General features: G+C 40.2%; 1 long non-coding RNA gene across 1 annotated transcript in view; it reads right to left on the bottom strand.

Moving 5' to 3' along the window:
• The window catches only part of LOC146432284 (uncharacterized), a 560,777-nt gene that overhangs the window by 408,770 nt on the left and 136,125 nt on the right, over positions 1–15,882 (bottom strand). The window contains exon 3 of the long non-coding RNA XR_014854530.1: positions 4,881–4,970. This is a non-coding gene — a long non-coding RNA (uncharacterized LOC146432284). The remainder of the gene's footprint in view (positions 1–4,880; positions 4,971–15,882) is intronic.

The following is a 15,882-nucleotide window of genomic DNA, read 5'->3' as shown; positions in this document are numbered from 1 at the left end:
ACATAATTATAGAGAACATTGGAATCAGCAGCTCCTAGCACTCCGGACTGCAGGCACAATTGTGTTTACAGGAATTATATTTTAAAGAGTACATCTGGCATAAACTAATTGATACACTCAATATTATGATACACAATAATTTAAACTTAAATTGTGAATAATGGCTACTTATTTTCCTGCCTAGATAATAACAACTTTCTTTAAACTATACATGATCATGTATGATTTTTCAGGATATTCTTTGCATAAAATCTATTGGTTATGCAAATAAAAGGCTTTGGAGAATAATGTACAGTAACTAATTTGTATAATCAGTTTCCCTCAATTCAGCGTGATAATGATATGTAAAGCACATCACTACAGACTGTCTGTGAAATGAATTCTGTCTTAATATGCTAGTCAACTAGCCACTCGACCTTTGCACAGGCTCACTGTAAGAGGAGCAGAAAAACCCACACACATTCTTTCAATTTCTAAAGGGAAATTCGACTCTAGCCATAGAACAAAGAAAGAAGAAATAGAAGTAAAAGAAAATCAAAGAAAAAGTGATTTGGATTCAAGGGGATCAGATGTTTCATTTATTGCAGGTTGGAGACCTTCAATCAGTCAAATGAAAGACACATTTGTATTAAAATACCTACAAGGCAGAGAGAAAGCCTTGATCAGGTGTATTAGATTTAAGTTACAGCTCTCTTGCTGAGAGATGTGAACCTACCTTCCAGTCTATCTGTTCTCAATATTGAAGGTTTTCTGTGTTACAAACATTAGATGAAAGGTAGCTTGCTTGCCTTCCCACGTATCTGCTGGATATTAACTGTACATTTGAAGCATGCACTACAAGGAGAAGTGAACTTGGTGTGCTCTGCAAAGTCACTGCTAGGGAGGGACGCTGAGCCCGTGTCAGGGGTGTGACACCAAGTGCAGGGGGAGGCTTGTCCAGAGCAGAGCAGAGCGGCTGCTGCTCCATCAGCCACCAAACGCTGGTGCTTCCGAAGGGAAAGCTCCTCTTTGCTTCAGTGGAACACAAGTAATGTGTCCTGTGGCAGGGCTGTGAGCCCTGTTATCCAGGGTAGATAAAGCAACACCACAGCAAGAGCCCCTGCCCTGGTTCCTGTTGTGTGAGGGCAGCAGAGTTTTGTTTGACTTCTCATTACATATTGTGCAGGTGGTAACAAAAGCCAAGCCCCGACCTTATCCTTCACTTTTCACACCATCTCTTCCTCAGAAAAACTCCTTGAATCCACTGTTCTTGCCCAGACACACAGAAGAGCATGAAGCCTGATGGCAGAGGTCAGGTCTTCTTCCCCTGCAGACCTAGCATGACAGTTTTGCTTACATTGCCTGGAGAAAGATCACAAAATCCTTTATAAATTGATTACCTCTGCTTGTAAAATACTGAACAAACATTATTAAAAAATATTTTATCTTATTAGTGGATGCTGTCCAGAATAGTTTTTGGTTTTGATTAAACTTTATCAAAGATCAGTTTAGTCCACAGTAAATGTTCTATAGAGAGACAGAGGCTCCATTACTGCTGGCTACATCACTCATCTCGATTTGTGAAATCCACATCCAACCATTGCTCTGAGTTACCCAGAGAAAGGATTTGAACCTGGATCCCTCCTAGCAATGTCAATAATTCCAGACACTAAGGCACTGCCTCTTCCAGCAGGGAAGCATCTTCTCTCCTTTATTTTGCCACAATATAAGGAACTTACAAAGGCCACATATGATAGAAAAATTGTCCCTTCTCCTGTCATGAGCTGGCACAGACACCAACTGCCAGCACACTAGCAACTACTGCCAAAGTGGATTTGCACAGAAGTCTCAGACCCAAGTATTGATCATCTTAACCCAAGGACAAGTTCTTTCTGCCATTGTGAAGAAAATTTCAGTAATTTAATAATGAGATTAATCCCATAGGTCCTTTGGGATACGGTAGGTCCTTTGGCAAGAGGAACGCATTCAACAACTGGAATGTGTAGGTTTTAGAGAGAGGGTTCACCAGGAAGCCAGCTTCCCCACCTTGTTTCTCAGGCTTCACCCCAATGGACAACTATTGCATTCCACAAAGTAAAACACTACAAATATAGTCTTAACTCAGACCCATTTTAAATATTACCTTCTGACATCCAACTGGCTTTTTAAACAAGCCACTATAACTCTGAGTTCTGCTTTTATGTATGCATAGCTGCAGATATTGTGTAGTAGTATGAAAATTTTAAAGCTGTCCTGCTTGTTAAATAAAATCACAGAATAGTCTGAGTTGGAAGGGACCTAGAAGGATCATCAAGTCCAACTTTTAAGTGAATGGCCCATATGGGGATCGAACCCACGACCTGGGCATTATTAACACCATGCTTTACCCAACCAAGCTCTCTGTCATTGTAAAGCTTAGCTGATCGTTTCATTTATATAGCCATAAATTCTCCATCAGTCCAGCAGAGGGGTTATTTTTCTTTTGTTTCCTGATTTTTAATACTTGCTTTTGAAATAAGAGTAAATACTCCCCCAATAAAATGTGAATAATGCCACATATCAGTGCTATATAGTCACTGTGTCAGAGCTGGTCAAAGGGTGAAAAGCATAAATAGAGGACTTAAAGTTTATTTTCCTTTTATTACTTATATATTATTTTTGTTTGTCTGTTTCATTAAACAGAGGGCCAATAAGAGTACAACTTCCATGGCTGAATGGGGGAAATCTACACCAATACTTGTATCCTCCTTATGCCCCATAACACATCATACCAGCTTCACAAGTGGGTTACACAGCAGCTACATGTACACATATTTTGCTATGAAATGAGGCAGATTTCTCTAGAAGCCCATTGACCTATGTGGGGCATGTCTGAGCCCCAGTATTGTCATTACTACACAAGCACCGTCCTTAGAAATCTTTTGTGGCAGCACACGCTGTCATATTATTGGAAGCTCTTGCCATTTGCTTTCTGAACAATTCTGATCCAAGCAACAACAAAAGCAGCAAGACTGAAGCTTCATAAAACATCCCAAAGTAACCTTAATATTTCTGCAGCAGATATTAGTTTCACAAAATTTTCTGAACATCCTGATTAGCACATCTAAAAATATCTAAATGCTTTACAAAGCTGTTGTCCAAAAAACATGAGATTATCTGCCCTTCAAACACACAGTGAGGGTTTGCTGTAGGCCCAGAAAAACTATGCCCTGAGAAACAACAACAGTCTTCCCTGGCTCCTTACACAGTGGATGGCTCCATGTCTCAAATCTTAACCTTCAACCACATTTCAGCACAATACACAAATTTATACTGATGTAGGACTCATTTCATGCTGGGAACATCATGTCATACTTAAAGCACTTCAGAATCATCACAGCAAGCAAACCTGCCTTCTGTGGGGAAATCACCTAAAGATTGATAAGTGATTAGCTATCTCAACAAGTGAAAGGTCTCCTGTTGTAGTGTCTATGAAGAGCAAAACACTGTCAGAAAATACTGAAATCTGTAAGGAGGGCTTGTGAAAGCCTTACTTCTGAATTACCTGAAAGCAGCTCCTAAATAGGAGCTCAGCCAGCCCTACCTATTGAAGGCTGCAGGAACTGTGACCTTCCCTTCAAGGCAGGAGGGCAGAAAAGCAGGTAGGAAGAGTTTTCTAATGACCTTCTGTGTTTGAGCAAGGCCATTCAAAACTATGGTAGGAGATCACAGTTTTACATAGATCCAAAGTTTTTAGCAGGGACTATGAAATCCCGACTCAAGCTCCATTTTAAATGAGGGGAAAAAACCCAAGTAAGAAAAGTTTCACCTGAAAGGGAACCACAGGGTTTCACTCTACATTTGGATTTCTTTCAATTCACATTCAGTGCAGTGAAAATAAGACTGTTCTCAGAGTTTTTAGTAGCATAACCTACATTTCATATCAGTTCATTTCACACATGAGAACATCCTGCAATGAAGAGACAGGGCTGTATGGGCACTGGCAGTCACAGAGGGGACAGTATTGCTGTGCTGGCGCTGCAGGGAGGGACAGGCTTGTGCCCAGGCTGAGCTTCAGGGTTCACTGCCATCACCTCCTCCCTCCCTGGGCAAGAAAAGTGTCTCCTGGGCTCAGAAACAGCAGAATGTTTGAGAGGAAAGACTGTACATTTGGCAACTTTGCTTGATTCTCGTCTCAAGGGAGAAATCTGCTTTTACCCCACAGAGTCACTAGAAGGATGCTCTCATAGACAAAATGCTGGAGGCCATGGAATCTTCAGCCTCCCCCTTCTCCCCAGCTTCCAAATGTAATGCATGAAACAGCAGGGATGTACACTGGCAAAATATCCTCGAGTGCAAAGGAGATGTGTGAGAACATATCATGTACAGCAACATGAACCAGCAATTCTTGCTAATCTGCCCACGCTATTTCAGGTATGCAGCTAAACTTTAAGGATGGAATAATCATTTTCTAATCACAACTTGCCAAAACAGGGCAGAATGACAGCTCAAACAAAGAGACTCTACCATCTAATCTAAGATGAAACCAATTTCTTTTTTTGTTGAATATTAGAATCTTTTAGGAGACTGTAACCTGACATATGCCTCCAATTTTTGGTAATCACAGTCATTTTTGCTTTGATGTAGAATATGTGAAAAGTAAGAAATATTTTCCAATTCTAGTTTGTTAAAGTGGAAGCCAGACTTTCATCCATGGCAAATTGTTGTATCAGACCATCTCAGAAATATCTGGAACTTCTTATAATCTAAAGTCTTTACCTAGACAATGTTATTGTCTCACTTGTGGCCATTTCAAAAACAGAATAAATTGAAAATTGAATAACAGTATCAGAACCTATGACATAAGGGGTTTGAGGCCAAAGCAAATTAATTTATATCTTAAAAATAAATAAAGGCCTTACTATTGCAGAAGAATGCTGCCACCACACTGCAGAGCTGAGCTATCAGACGCTGTCCCGTCACTGTCACTTCCTCATACAATGTCACATCTCCTGTTCGTAACAGATACATTGCATAATGTTACAGATGGCACAGGTCATAACAGCCAGGATTACATTTATTAAAGTCAGATGAAATGCTTATCACTAGATTCAATGCTTTTCCATGCAAGGTGACCTGAGTTTCTTTTTTCTGAACACTACCATAAGATTTTCCTCATGTAGAAAACAGCTACAGTTAATTGTTACTGTGCATTGATGCCAGTTATTACAGACACCTGCTGTAAATTGACTTTCATAAATATTTGAGTTTACAAACAAACAGGATCCTCAGTGTTACTATTTTATTTGCTTTCACCACAATATTCCTGCAACTATTTTTGTTCACATGAGGGCTGGAGCAATGGCAGGCATTCACAAATCATTCACATAGGAACTGTTGTAAATGTGTGTCAGCAGTGCTCTTTGCTTTTGTACTATCTCCAGTTAAAATGGTTGTGGAAAGGCAAGGGAACTGAAAAAAAACCCCAAATCTGTAGCAACACCCACTTCTTCCATTAACCTGGAGCTTCACCCTCAAATAGAAAAAGCACCTGAACACCCCCCAGCCCCACGAGGTGCAGCACTGACTGCCCACCAGCACCTTTGGGTGCTCCGGAGGAGGGAACAGCCCTGGGAAGGGACTTTGTCTTGGGGAAACACAGGCTCCAGCCCAGCCTCTCCACTGCCCAGCCTGAATATTTTATATTTATTCCTCTCTCCCCTCCTTGGCGGTGGCAGTTGTAAATCTACCTTTCTCAAAATTCAATAAAAAATTAATTGAAAAGAAAAAAAAAAAAAAGAGAGAGAAAAGTCATTTCAACCCCAACAATAAAAGGCCAATTGACTTCTCAATTTTCTAGTGGGCAGGAGAAGAAATCAGGCATACGCAGGGGGAAACTCAATTCTCCAAAGCTCTCCCCTTCAGGAGTTCCAGCCCTGCCGTCTCAAGGGTGCTGTGTCCCCTAGCACTCGCTCAATTCCAGCCGGGTATTATTTTCTCAGCTCGGAGGGAAGCAAGAATTCATTGTGCATTATTGATGACTCGGCTCAGCAGCTGCGAGGTTCAGCGCTCCCCGCCGGCTGTCACTCACCGCTCCCTTCTGCGGGGCAGGCATCTCCTTCCCCAATATCCCCTTCAAACACAGCCAAAGGAAAACACCTGGAACAAAACCTGGGGCCGTGGCACAAGGACAGACCTCATCCCCATGAAAGCATCAGCCACGGGAACCTGTGCCTCAGCGGCAGCAGAGACAGCAAGGCTGCGAGGGAAGGGGCCAGGAGGGTTCACTCGATCCGTGCTTCAACTTATCCCTCTTGCTGGGAAGTTAAATGCTGAGCCCCAAATCATGGCACTGAGGCAGACTGAGCTTTCTGAATTCTTCTGAAAGAAGAGATTTGATTGCAGGTAGAGCAAACCCTGACTGAGCTCCTGTCAGGGCAGAGGTGGGACACACACTGCTCACAGGGATGCATCATCTCGTCCTGTCCTCATTCTGCTCTTTTCCTCTTGCCCATCTCTTTTGCCTTGGTTTTTTGGTGTGTTTGACTTTCCTTCCTCTACACCCTAAACAATTATTTCATTTTCCTTCAGAAATCTCAGCGCTGAGCACCCATAGTGTTGGAGGCTGTACAGTAGTAATGAAGCCTCAGTGTTTCAGGTAGCAATGCTGGAGGTACATTTCATTAATGAAAAAGCACCACAGATCTGGTACTGCCAACTAGAATTGGCACCCATAGCCAGTGAAATGCAAAGCACATGCAGTTCTGTAGAAATCAGTTCAGCCCATCAATGTAGATCTGAGTTGCAAGAGTTGTAGAGCAGTTCAAGTCCAATCCCTAAGAGACTCATGGGCTCTTAATCCACTAATTTCTCCACACTGACTTGCTGGATCAGTACTTTGATCCTGGGATGTAACTGTTTGCAAAGAACTATGCCACTTGCCTTGGTTCTAAGAAAACCAGAACTTACTGTCACAGGTTCACAACTAAAAAGCAACAATCATAATATACTTGGTTTATTCTAAATTAATTGAGAGAAACATCAAGTTGATTTTTCTGATACAAGTCTACAATGACAAGTGGTTTCTTCCATGTGCTTTTATGTAGTTCTAGGAAATTTTAGGCAGAAAACCTTTTTAAAAAGTGTAGACATTTGGCATTCAGGCAAAAGGTTAGAGCTGAAGTTCCAAAGTACCAAAGGAAGGAAGCAAAAAATTTGTATTCAGGTTCATACTTTTCTCCTTCCTAGAGCTAGAGGGCTTGAATCAGCAGCTCCCCTCTGCTTCTAATAGTGCAAGAAAAACCTTTCAAGAGTTCCATAATTATGGTTTATTTGTGTGAGTGAATATGTATCAGCTAAAATTGTCTCTGTACTATTTACAATCATGAATGCAAAATGGGAACAACAGTAGAAATTCCCCTACTTGCCCAATTTGTGGATGTTTTACATAATTGATTTCTAAATTTTTGGCAATGTCTATTCACTAAGGTTTGTATATTTTGGCTTCTCCAATACCCTCCTTGCATTGCCTGTGCAATACCTGAGCAGCTTGTGATCTTTGAATACCTCTGCCCAAACTTCCTATATTATCAGTTTTAGCCATGCCCTTCAAACTTGCCCAAAACAGGAGTTATTTGAACTACTCACTGAAAGACAGCAATTTAAATAACCTTTACAATGAAATTCTATCTTACTCCAACAGTTTCAATGATTGTGAAAAAAACACTTTAAAAAAAAAAAAAAAGAGTTCAGCAATTTCACACAGTGGAAAACAGCCCAGGGCACAAGAAAACTAAAACCAAACAGTTTGCCGTCAGTGCTGTAGACTGTGTTCTGTAAAAACAAAAGATCAAACAAGTTCTGTAATCATTATATAAAGCACATTTGCTATGGCATGTGAAGAAAACATACTTCCTTCCTAATACTAATTAACATTAGAGAGTTGTGGGCTGAAATGCGGGATAAAAATAGCTGTTTAAACTAATCACTCAGCAAGATGTAAATGTTACATATAAAGTATACCTAACGGGTTGGAATATTTATCCCAGAAGTAAAGAAAGCTTTCACTATTCATGAATTATAAAAGTTTCTCTTCCTGCCTCACTGCAACAATGTGTGGACTCTGTGCAAGTATGTGATGGCTCTTCCTAGAATGCCTAGAGTTTTCCTTATTTGTAAGTATTAAAAAATTTTGGAGTAGTCACAGTTGTGGGGAGTGAAGGAAAGTGAGAGCAGAAAACATAACACCAAACAGTTTTATAAACAGCACACAGATATTCCAACTTCCAAAGCTCCACTGTGACTGTCAGCTAATGTCCAGGCTGGAAGGTTGCAGAAACTGCAGAAAAAGCCACAGCTGACTGCAGGACTTCACCCGAGCAGCAGCTCTGCATCTCCTCAAAGAGCTTTCCTAATGCACACAAACCAGCCAGCTCTGCAGAACAGAGGGTGGCATTCCTGGATCTACCTTTGTTTCTCTGAAATTATTTCTCCTTTCAGATGTGCTCCATCCTTCCACAAATAAATCCTGGCCAATGGTATCCTTCTTGTCACCTCTAGCTATTCCTTTACCTTTCCCCATCACATGGCTTCCCCAGTGCCACCAGAACCACTGTTCAATGCCTACTCACAGGCAGGAAGGGAAGGTGTTCAGTGACCAGCACAATACCAAGCAAACCACCAAAGTATCCAAAATATTCCTGACCATAAACTTTATTATAAAGTTCAGGAAGCCAAATGTTATTGCAATAATATTTCAATAGTTTCCTAGCAACAACATTTCAGATGTTTCCCAGTAATCTCCCCCAGCAGGAATTCCAGGTAGGGTAACAACTGGGGAAAAGGTGTTGAAATGTTCAGTGCTTAAGCATTACACAGTTGAAAAGTCAACACATTTCTATCTGTTTAGAGAGTTACCATATTTCCATCCTCCAGGATTTCTAAACACCTGTTGAGCTCTTTGTCCAGTACAGGTAGCAATGAAATGTGTTCTTGAGTCACAACAGTGTTCTGCAGATCTCAGCTGAATATATCAGCAAAGCACATGAAAACATCTCTGGGATCCCTGCCCCCCTCATCCCACATTTGGCTACTTTAGGCTGGATTCAGGAGTGCTCATTTATGCAGCAGAAACTCATCACAAGATACACTTCACATTGGTTACAGCTGGGCTATATGAAGAAAAGGCTGTCCTTTGGGTGCTAGGCTAATGACAAAGAAAATGGTGGGATTTTCCTTCATCAGCTAGGGAAATAAAACATCCCTCTGAGCACCTTTTGTAATCCCAGTCAGATCCCAAACACAAGCTACCTGAAACTCCAATCTCCTGCTGCAAGCATCACAGCATTACCACTTCAGTCTGTAAAGAGCAAATAAATGAAAGCAGTCTGTAGGAGGCAGAGTACAACCCCTAACAGCTTGTTCTCTATGTCCTCTCCCAGGACTTTGCCAGCAGATGCTTTAGTCCAAGGAAGCAGATGAGCAGGAGCTCATATTCAGGAGCAGAGGCTTAACCTGATAGAAAAGGAAGACTATTGAACAGCACTGCTTTAAGATTAGTCTATACTGATGAGGTAATTCAAATAATCTGGCCATGTAAACTGAGTCACAAGGCTCCTAGGCCAGCCAAGCCCCCCTTCTCCTAAAGCAAAACCAAAATCGCTGAAATTTAAAAAGCAATTAGGCATAATGTGTCCAAAAGCTTTCCTAAGACAAATTCATTCCACTGAAAATGGAACTATTCAGGGCAACACAAACACCACCTCTGCTCTATCTTAAAACATGATTCATACCACTAAGTGCTTTGTTTCCCTCTTGCAGCATGTAATGTTTGGACTTCTTAAAAGGGTCATACTGAATTAACAGGTTGACCTTGAAACCACACAGTGGAACAAAAAGCTGTGTGGCAAACGGCACTCCAGAGGGGACCAGCTTGCAAGAATGCAATTCTCCCCTGTTCAGTAAGAAGAACAAGTGTTGTGACAACCTTTAAATGCTCAGGTCCAAACCACAGATCTTCTCCCATGTTCCTTTCAGCTTGCAGCAGAGCATCCGAAACACTCAGGCTGCATTATGAGCACCAGGCAGGAGAGCCCGCAGGGAAGGACTGGGGGAGCTGCATATCTAACCACAGACATATTGCAAGGATCAGCTATCAGAGACTGGTTATATGGCTGTCACAGCTCATTGGATTTCTTTGTCTTTATCCACTGTAAGCATTTAAAAGACAGCCCTGGTGTTCCCGTGTCTAAAAGTATTTGGTAAAGCTCATACATCTGCTAAAGGGGAGGGAGCAAGAAATAAACTCAAAATCATGACTTAACCTGAAATAATAGTAGTTTTCTTCAAAAGCATTGAGAACAGGTTGTGGAGAGAGTGACAGTGGTGGTAGCGTCTTATAAGGATTTGATTTACACATGTGACCTATTTGGTGCATTGGCTCAGTCATGTAGTGCACAGGGAGCTGGAAGTGTAACAACAGATAAAAGATACAGCTTACACTGCTGAAAAAATGTGAGCTATTTCAGCCTCTCTTGCCCTGCTCTGAATAGCTCATTCACAGAGGGAAGATTTTTCCAGCAAAAGGAACAGAATCCAGAAAGTTACTCTGAAGAGAAATTTTTTCCAAACTATAATGCAGATCATCACTTATGCAGAGTCCCTTAATAAACATTTTGTAGAAAAAAACCCTTTGGCTATATTCTAGGGATTGAGGTTAATCTAGTGAGCCTCAACAATGATTTCTGAGACCAAAACCAGGTAGGTTCTCTGCAGCTTCACACCTCACAGCAGAGAGCACCCAAGATTTCAGAGCATTTGCCATATTTCACAGAATAAATAATAAATTAGAAGCAGCATTTAGTATGGAAGCAGGCGGACTCGAAGAGGGCCTGGCCATCTAACCTGTAATGCAAGCAGATATACAGGATGATTATTTCTGGATTTGTGTGTCTACACTAGTATAAAACACATAGGTGCTTTAATGAGCATCTTCTTTCCCCAGGGTTCATCGTGGTGATGATAAACATCATGGAGACTTCAAAAGTTCCATCATGGTCCATGATTAAGAGAACAATTGGAGCAGTAAGATTTTCATCACCAGAGTCTGCTTCAAATGTTATCTTTCCATGTGCTCCAGCACTGCACATCCCACATTATCTTTGGATCATTCCAGACAGGGCTGCAGCACCTCCCTGCAGGGGGAAGGAGGCTGCCCTGCACTCCTCTGAGAGCTTTTCCAGAGCTGTCTGCTCAGAGCACAGTGAAGCATCAGCACAGCACGAACAAATGAGTTCCCACTTGAGAATCTGTAAGGGGAGGTCTCAGGTGCTGCCTTTGCTTCAGAACAAAAACATAAGGTGGGTGGTGTTTGCTTTATCCCAGCAGCTAACTCATCAGCTGTGCAAGCAGCACTATGAACATGCAGAGCAGAGCACTTGCTCCTAGGAGTTTATGATCCAAGAAAAAGACAAGCAGCAGGAAAACCAGGACACAGAAGCAAACACAGCAAAGCTGGTGAGCCCTCCTGGCACTGCTTGCAGAGCACCCCCAGCCTGACCACTCACAGTTAGGAGAGAATCGGAGCAGATTTTGATGCAGTAAGATGGGAAGGTTTAATGGAAGAGAAGACAGATTTGGAGCTTTTCAGGGAAATCCTCCTTAGTCCAGCTAGTCCTCATTCCACAACTATTCTTCCTTTTCTGTTCTTCCACCTTATATTGCCCTTAATCTCACTGTGCATTTTTCCTCCCAGCTCAAAGAGCAAACTCACAAGGGAGCCAGATGTGCTGAACGTATGGGTATAAAAAGGCAATCTGCATAACAACAAGAACCATGTGAAATAATCTCATTTTTCCCATCTTGCTTCTATTTTTTCCCCAGTGGAATGAAATAAAATATAGACCTAGTTCATGGTTTGTTCTTTTCAAAGCAGTTCCATTTTCTTTCATTCCTTCCTCCACCTTTCAGGGTTTGGATATAATATATGGCTGTACAAATACTTCCCATCCACATACATGTATGCATTACTGTTTAGCAGCTGTATTGCAAAGATCCTTTCTCTCCAAATGATATCATCTGAAGTCGAAGACAAGTGCCCCCTATGGTCAAGCAAATAATCTATTGTTCAAATTGCAATTATACTATATAAATGGAGTCCCATTAGTTTCCCTGTAAGCACAGTGTAAGCCCAAAGAACTCGGTAAGCAGCAGTTCTGAGGAGAGAGAATCATGAAGGGAGAAAAAACAAAATTATTGGTTTGTTAACTGTAAAAGAGGATGATTCTCTTTTGATCTATGTTGTTAGAAGCCCATAGGGGATGCTGAATACAGAGATAAGGCTCTTGGTCAGGGTATTTGGATACACAAATTTGAATAGTATCTTAACCTAGACTACACATTTCTCTAAAGAACTGATATCTTCTTTCATTATATAACAAATGTATTTCACTAGCTTCCTGCACTCAAAAATCCAAAACTGGAAGCAAGGGGAATCTCCACAGAGAAGTTTCGCAACAAGGGATGCCATCTTCTCAGTCATACTGGCAGTGAAGAAAGAAAAGTCGCTCAAGAAGCAGAACAAATATTAAAGCTTAGGTTCAGGTGTCCAAGTGGTCTCTGGAAAACCTTCTCTGTTCACCTATTCAGGAGACTGGATTTTGCAAGTACCTTGAACTACCACCATGGACTGTTAAGCACTGAGCACCTATAAAAATCTGGCCTCAGCTGTGGGTGCTGAAGACATAAAAATGCAGCCAAAGTAAATCTGGTCTGCTGGATCTTACCCAAAGCCGGTTGAATCAAGTTTTGGATTGGCTTTAAGAATTTTTGCTATACGATGTAAGAAACTGGATCTTGCTCTTGTGTTGTGCACCATGCAAATGTACCCTGAGACAGAGCCAGCAGCACTCTCAGCCAGAGGAGGGATGGAGAGAGCTGTGGTCACAGCATGTTGGTGGCAGGGCCATGATCAGGAGGCAATATTTATTTTAAAAGTGATTAAACATTAGAATTTAGTGCCTCTGATAATTTTGCTGTTACCAGTGTGCTGCTTCTATGTCCAGCCCACTTTGTTCATTGTTCAGAACAGACCACCATTGAACTTGTCATTTTAAAATATTCTCCACTGTGATTAAACAGCTGCTGCAGTCAAGTAGTTCTATCGTCTACCAAAGTTTGTAAATCACAGTATTTTAAAAAGATGCGAGAAGAAAATAATCTGGTATATAATAGTTATTTGATTTTTTACATATGTGTAGAAAAAATAAGCACATTAGATCTCTAGCCTTTAATTAAAAAATAGTTGGGGGGAGGGAGTAATATCTTAATAAGTAACATCTGACCAAAAAGTGTTTAGTAAATCATACCGTAAGTGTGGCCAAAACCTGTAAGATTTACTGCAAGTAAATCATTATTGCTATCTGAGTCTGAATAGCTTCCATCTGATTTCTGTATGGAAATACATCCATGGAAGCACAGCCTTGAACTTCAAAGGACGTGCAGGATGCTACTAATTTCTGTATCTGACAGTGTGATGCAATGTTTGGATTTGCATCTCTGCACTTCAAAGTGTGGCACTCTCCAGATAAGGTCTCCGTTTATTTTGACATGGATTCACAGAGGTGAACAAGAAAGCAGCACCCAAAACAGACAGTAACTTCCCCAAAAAGCTGGAAAAAAGACCCCAAACCAACACAACAGAAGACCCCCAATCCTGCTCCGTTTGCTTCTCTCTGAATTCAGTAATGCCCTGGAGACCAAGGATTACAGAGGAAGAGTACAAGTCATGGTTGCAGTACTTCGAGTAATCTCCAGTGTCCAAAACACAGTGTCAACATATGGTACTCAAATGCAGATTTGGAACATCTTTGAAGTAATATTGAATCTGACTAATGGGTAAAATGCAGACTTAGCTGCCTTTTTTTCTTTATTGTTTCATACTGAGGTTGTCAGAATTTCAAGTAGGGCAGTTAGATGTTAGTGCATCTTTCTTCTGTGAATTACACGGAATTTTATGTAAAAATATCATCAAGATGAATTCTGATAGTCCACCTTACGTTTTGCCAACCTAGAAAGATCAGGATCCTACAGGATAATGGCATAAAAGCTTTTTGTCATTTTATAATGACACTAAAAAATTCACACTCTATATGTGTACAATGTCTCACATTATAGTCTCAAAGAAATCTCTAAATGCTGGGATCTGTTCACAACTGCAGTACAAATCTTATTCATATCACCAAAATGCATAAACAAGTTTCCTGCAACTACATCTCCTAGAACTGTTCTCGCTTTCCTTGTATAAAACATCAAAGTATTTTTCAATACCAACAGCTGCTGATCAGGAGCATATATACAACTGTTATAATAATTTATTTATAATTAATTAAGCACTAATCATGTTCAGCAAAAATATTTGGGGGGAAAAAAAAATTCTTACAAATCTGACAGAACAGAGAGAGGTGTTTGGGGCCAAAAGTGGAAAAATATTTAAGCTGAAAATCCAGAAGGACATTGCTGACATTTTGAAGCCTTGTGTAATGCAGGTTCAAAACAGCTGCACCTAAAGTTACGTTATGTAAGATACCACTGTCACTAAGGTTCTTAAGTGGGGAGTAATTACCAGGTATAACATACCCTAGGTATGCACTGTCTTTATAATTTAGTTCGCATAATACACTACTACATGAAAAGGATTGTCTTTGTATTTAATCATCTTTGATTTTTTTTTAGGTTTTTTTAAAGGAAAAAAAAAAAATATCAAAGCTAACAGGACTCAGAAGATTTGTGTAATAAACATCATATGCAGATTTTTATTTCCCAGTTCAGCTGGAGATCAATGAAGTATTTTGAAGTTTGATTAAGGCAGTTAAGCCTCTCAAAAGTTCCTGCTTCAACATTAAGAATAAGTTGTGTGGTACTGTTGTATTAATTTTTTTTAAAAAGGAATAGCAAGTTTCATTTGCTCAATTAAAAGACCAAAAATCAAATAGTGTTCAAAGAAAGAATTCAAAATTAGAATGCTACTTCTTACTCGTTATGATTAGTTATCATTCAATATCAGTGCAATATTTACGCATATTCCCAAATCCCTTGGTCCTTCCTAAGGCAAAAAAGGTCAGCAGGAGTTTTGACTATATCCTTCAGGATTTGGCCCATATGGAATTAGAAACCTATATAACTCCAAGCATTTTCTCTATTATATAGAATTCTCGCATATTTAAGCAACTTCGTATTTAGAATGAATCTCAGAGCTTAATGCAACTCGCATCTGGATCATAGATTGTGCTTCATATTATACAATCTGCAGTTACTGGAAATGTTTGTATCCTTTACTGAGAAAGAATGATTCATTTCATAGAAATTTTCATCTGCTATTAATCTTCTAGGATATAGTTAGTGTTCTGATATTTTCAGATATTGTTTTATGGAGGGATTTAAAGTAGCTCTCCCTTGGCAGCCTGCAAGATTACTCAGTGATTATAAGCAACTCAATACTGTATGACAGCATTTCCATGCAAGGGACTTACAATCATGTTTCATTAATTCGGCTTGAATGAAGCCTCATTTCAGGCCTTGAGGAGCTTAAGATTTATGTGAAATTAATAACATAACAGATGTCTTCACAATTTGGTTCCTCTGAAAAAAACTGATTACTTTGAAAACTTCAATGCTTTAAAATGCAGACTGAGGGAGTTTTTACTCTAGGGTAAAGAGTTACTAGTTTATATCAACTGAATCTCGGAACTAAGTGGAATTTAAATGTCAGATTTATATTAAATAGTCATATTCACCATTATTACATGTAATAAACAAAAGCCTACTACTTTCATTAATAAGCAGTGTTGGACATTTAAACTAAAGCTTAGAGAGATAAAGTCAGCACCTTTGCTAAGCAGTAGGACTAAGTGAGACACAAGGGAGGTA

Source organism: Lichenostomus cassidix, chromosome 11 (genome assembly GCF_008360975.1).
Source record: "Lichenostomus cassidix isolate B80296 chromosome 11, HeHo_3.0, whole genome shotgun sequence".
Taxonomy (NCBI): Eukaryota; Metazoa; Chordata; class Aves; order Passeriformes; family Meliphagidae; genus Lichenostomus; species Lichenostomus cassidix.
Note: the sequence above shows the minus strand (reverse complement) of the source record. Positions and strands in the feature narration are given on the sequence as shown.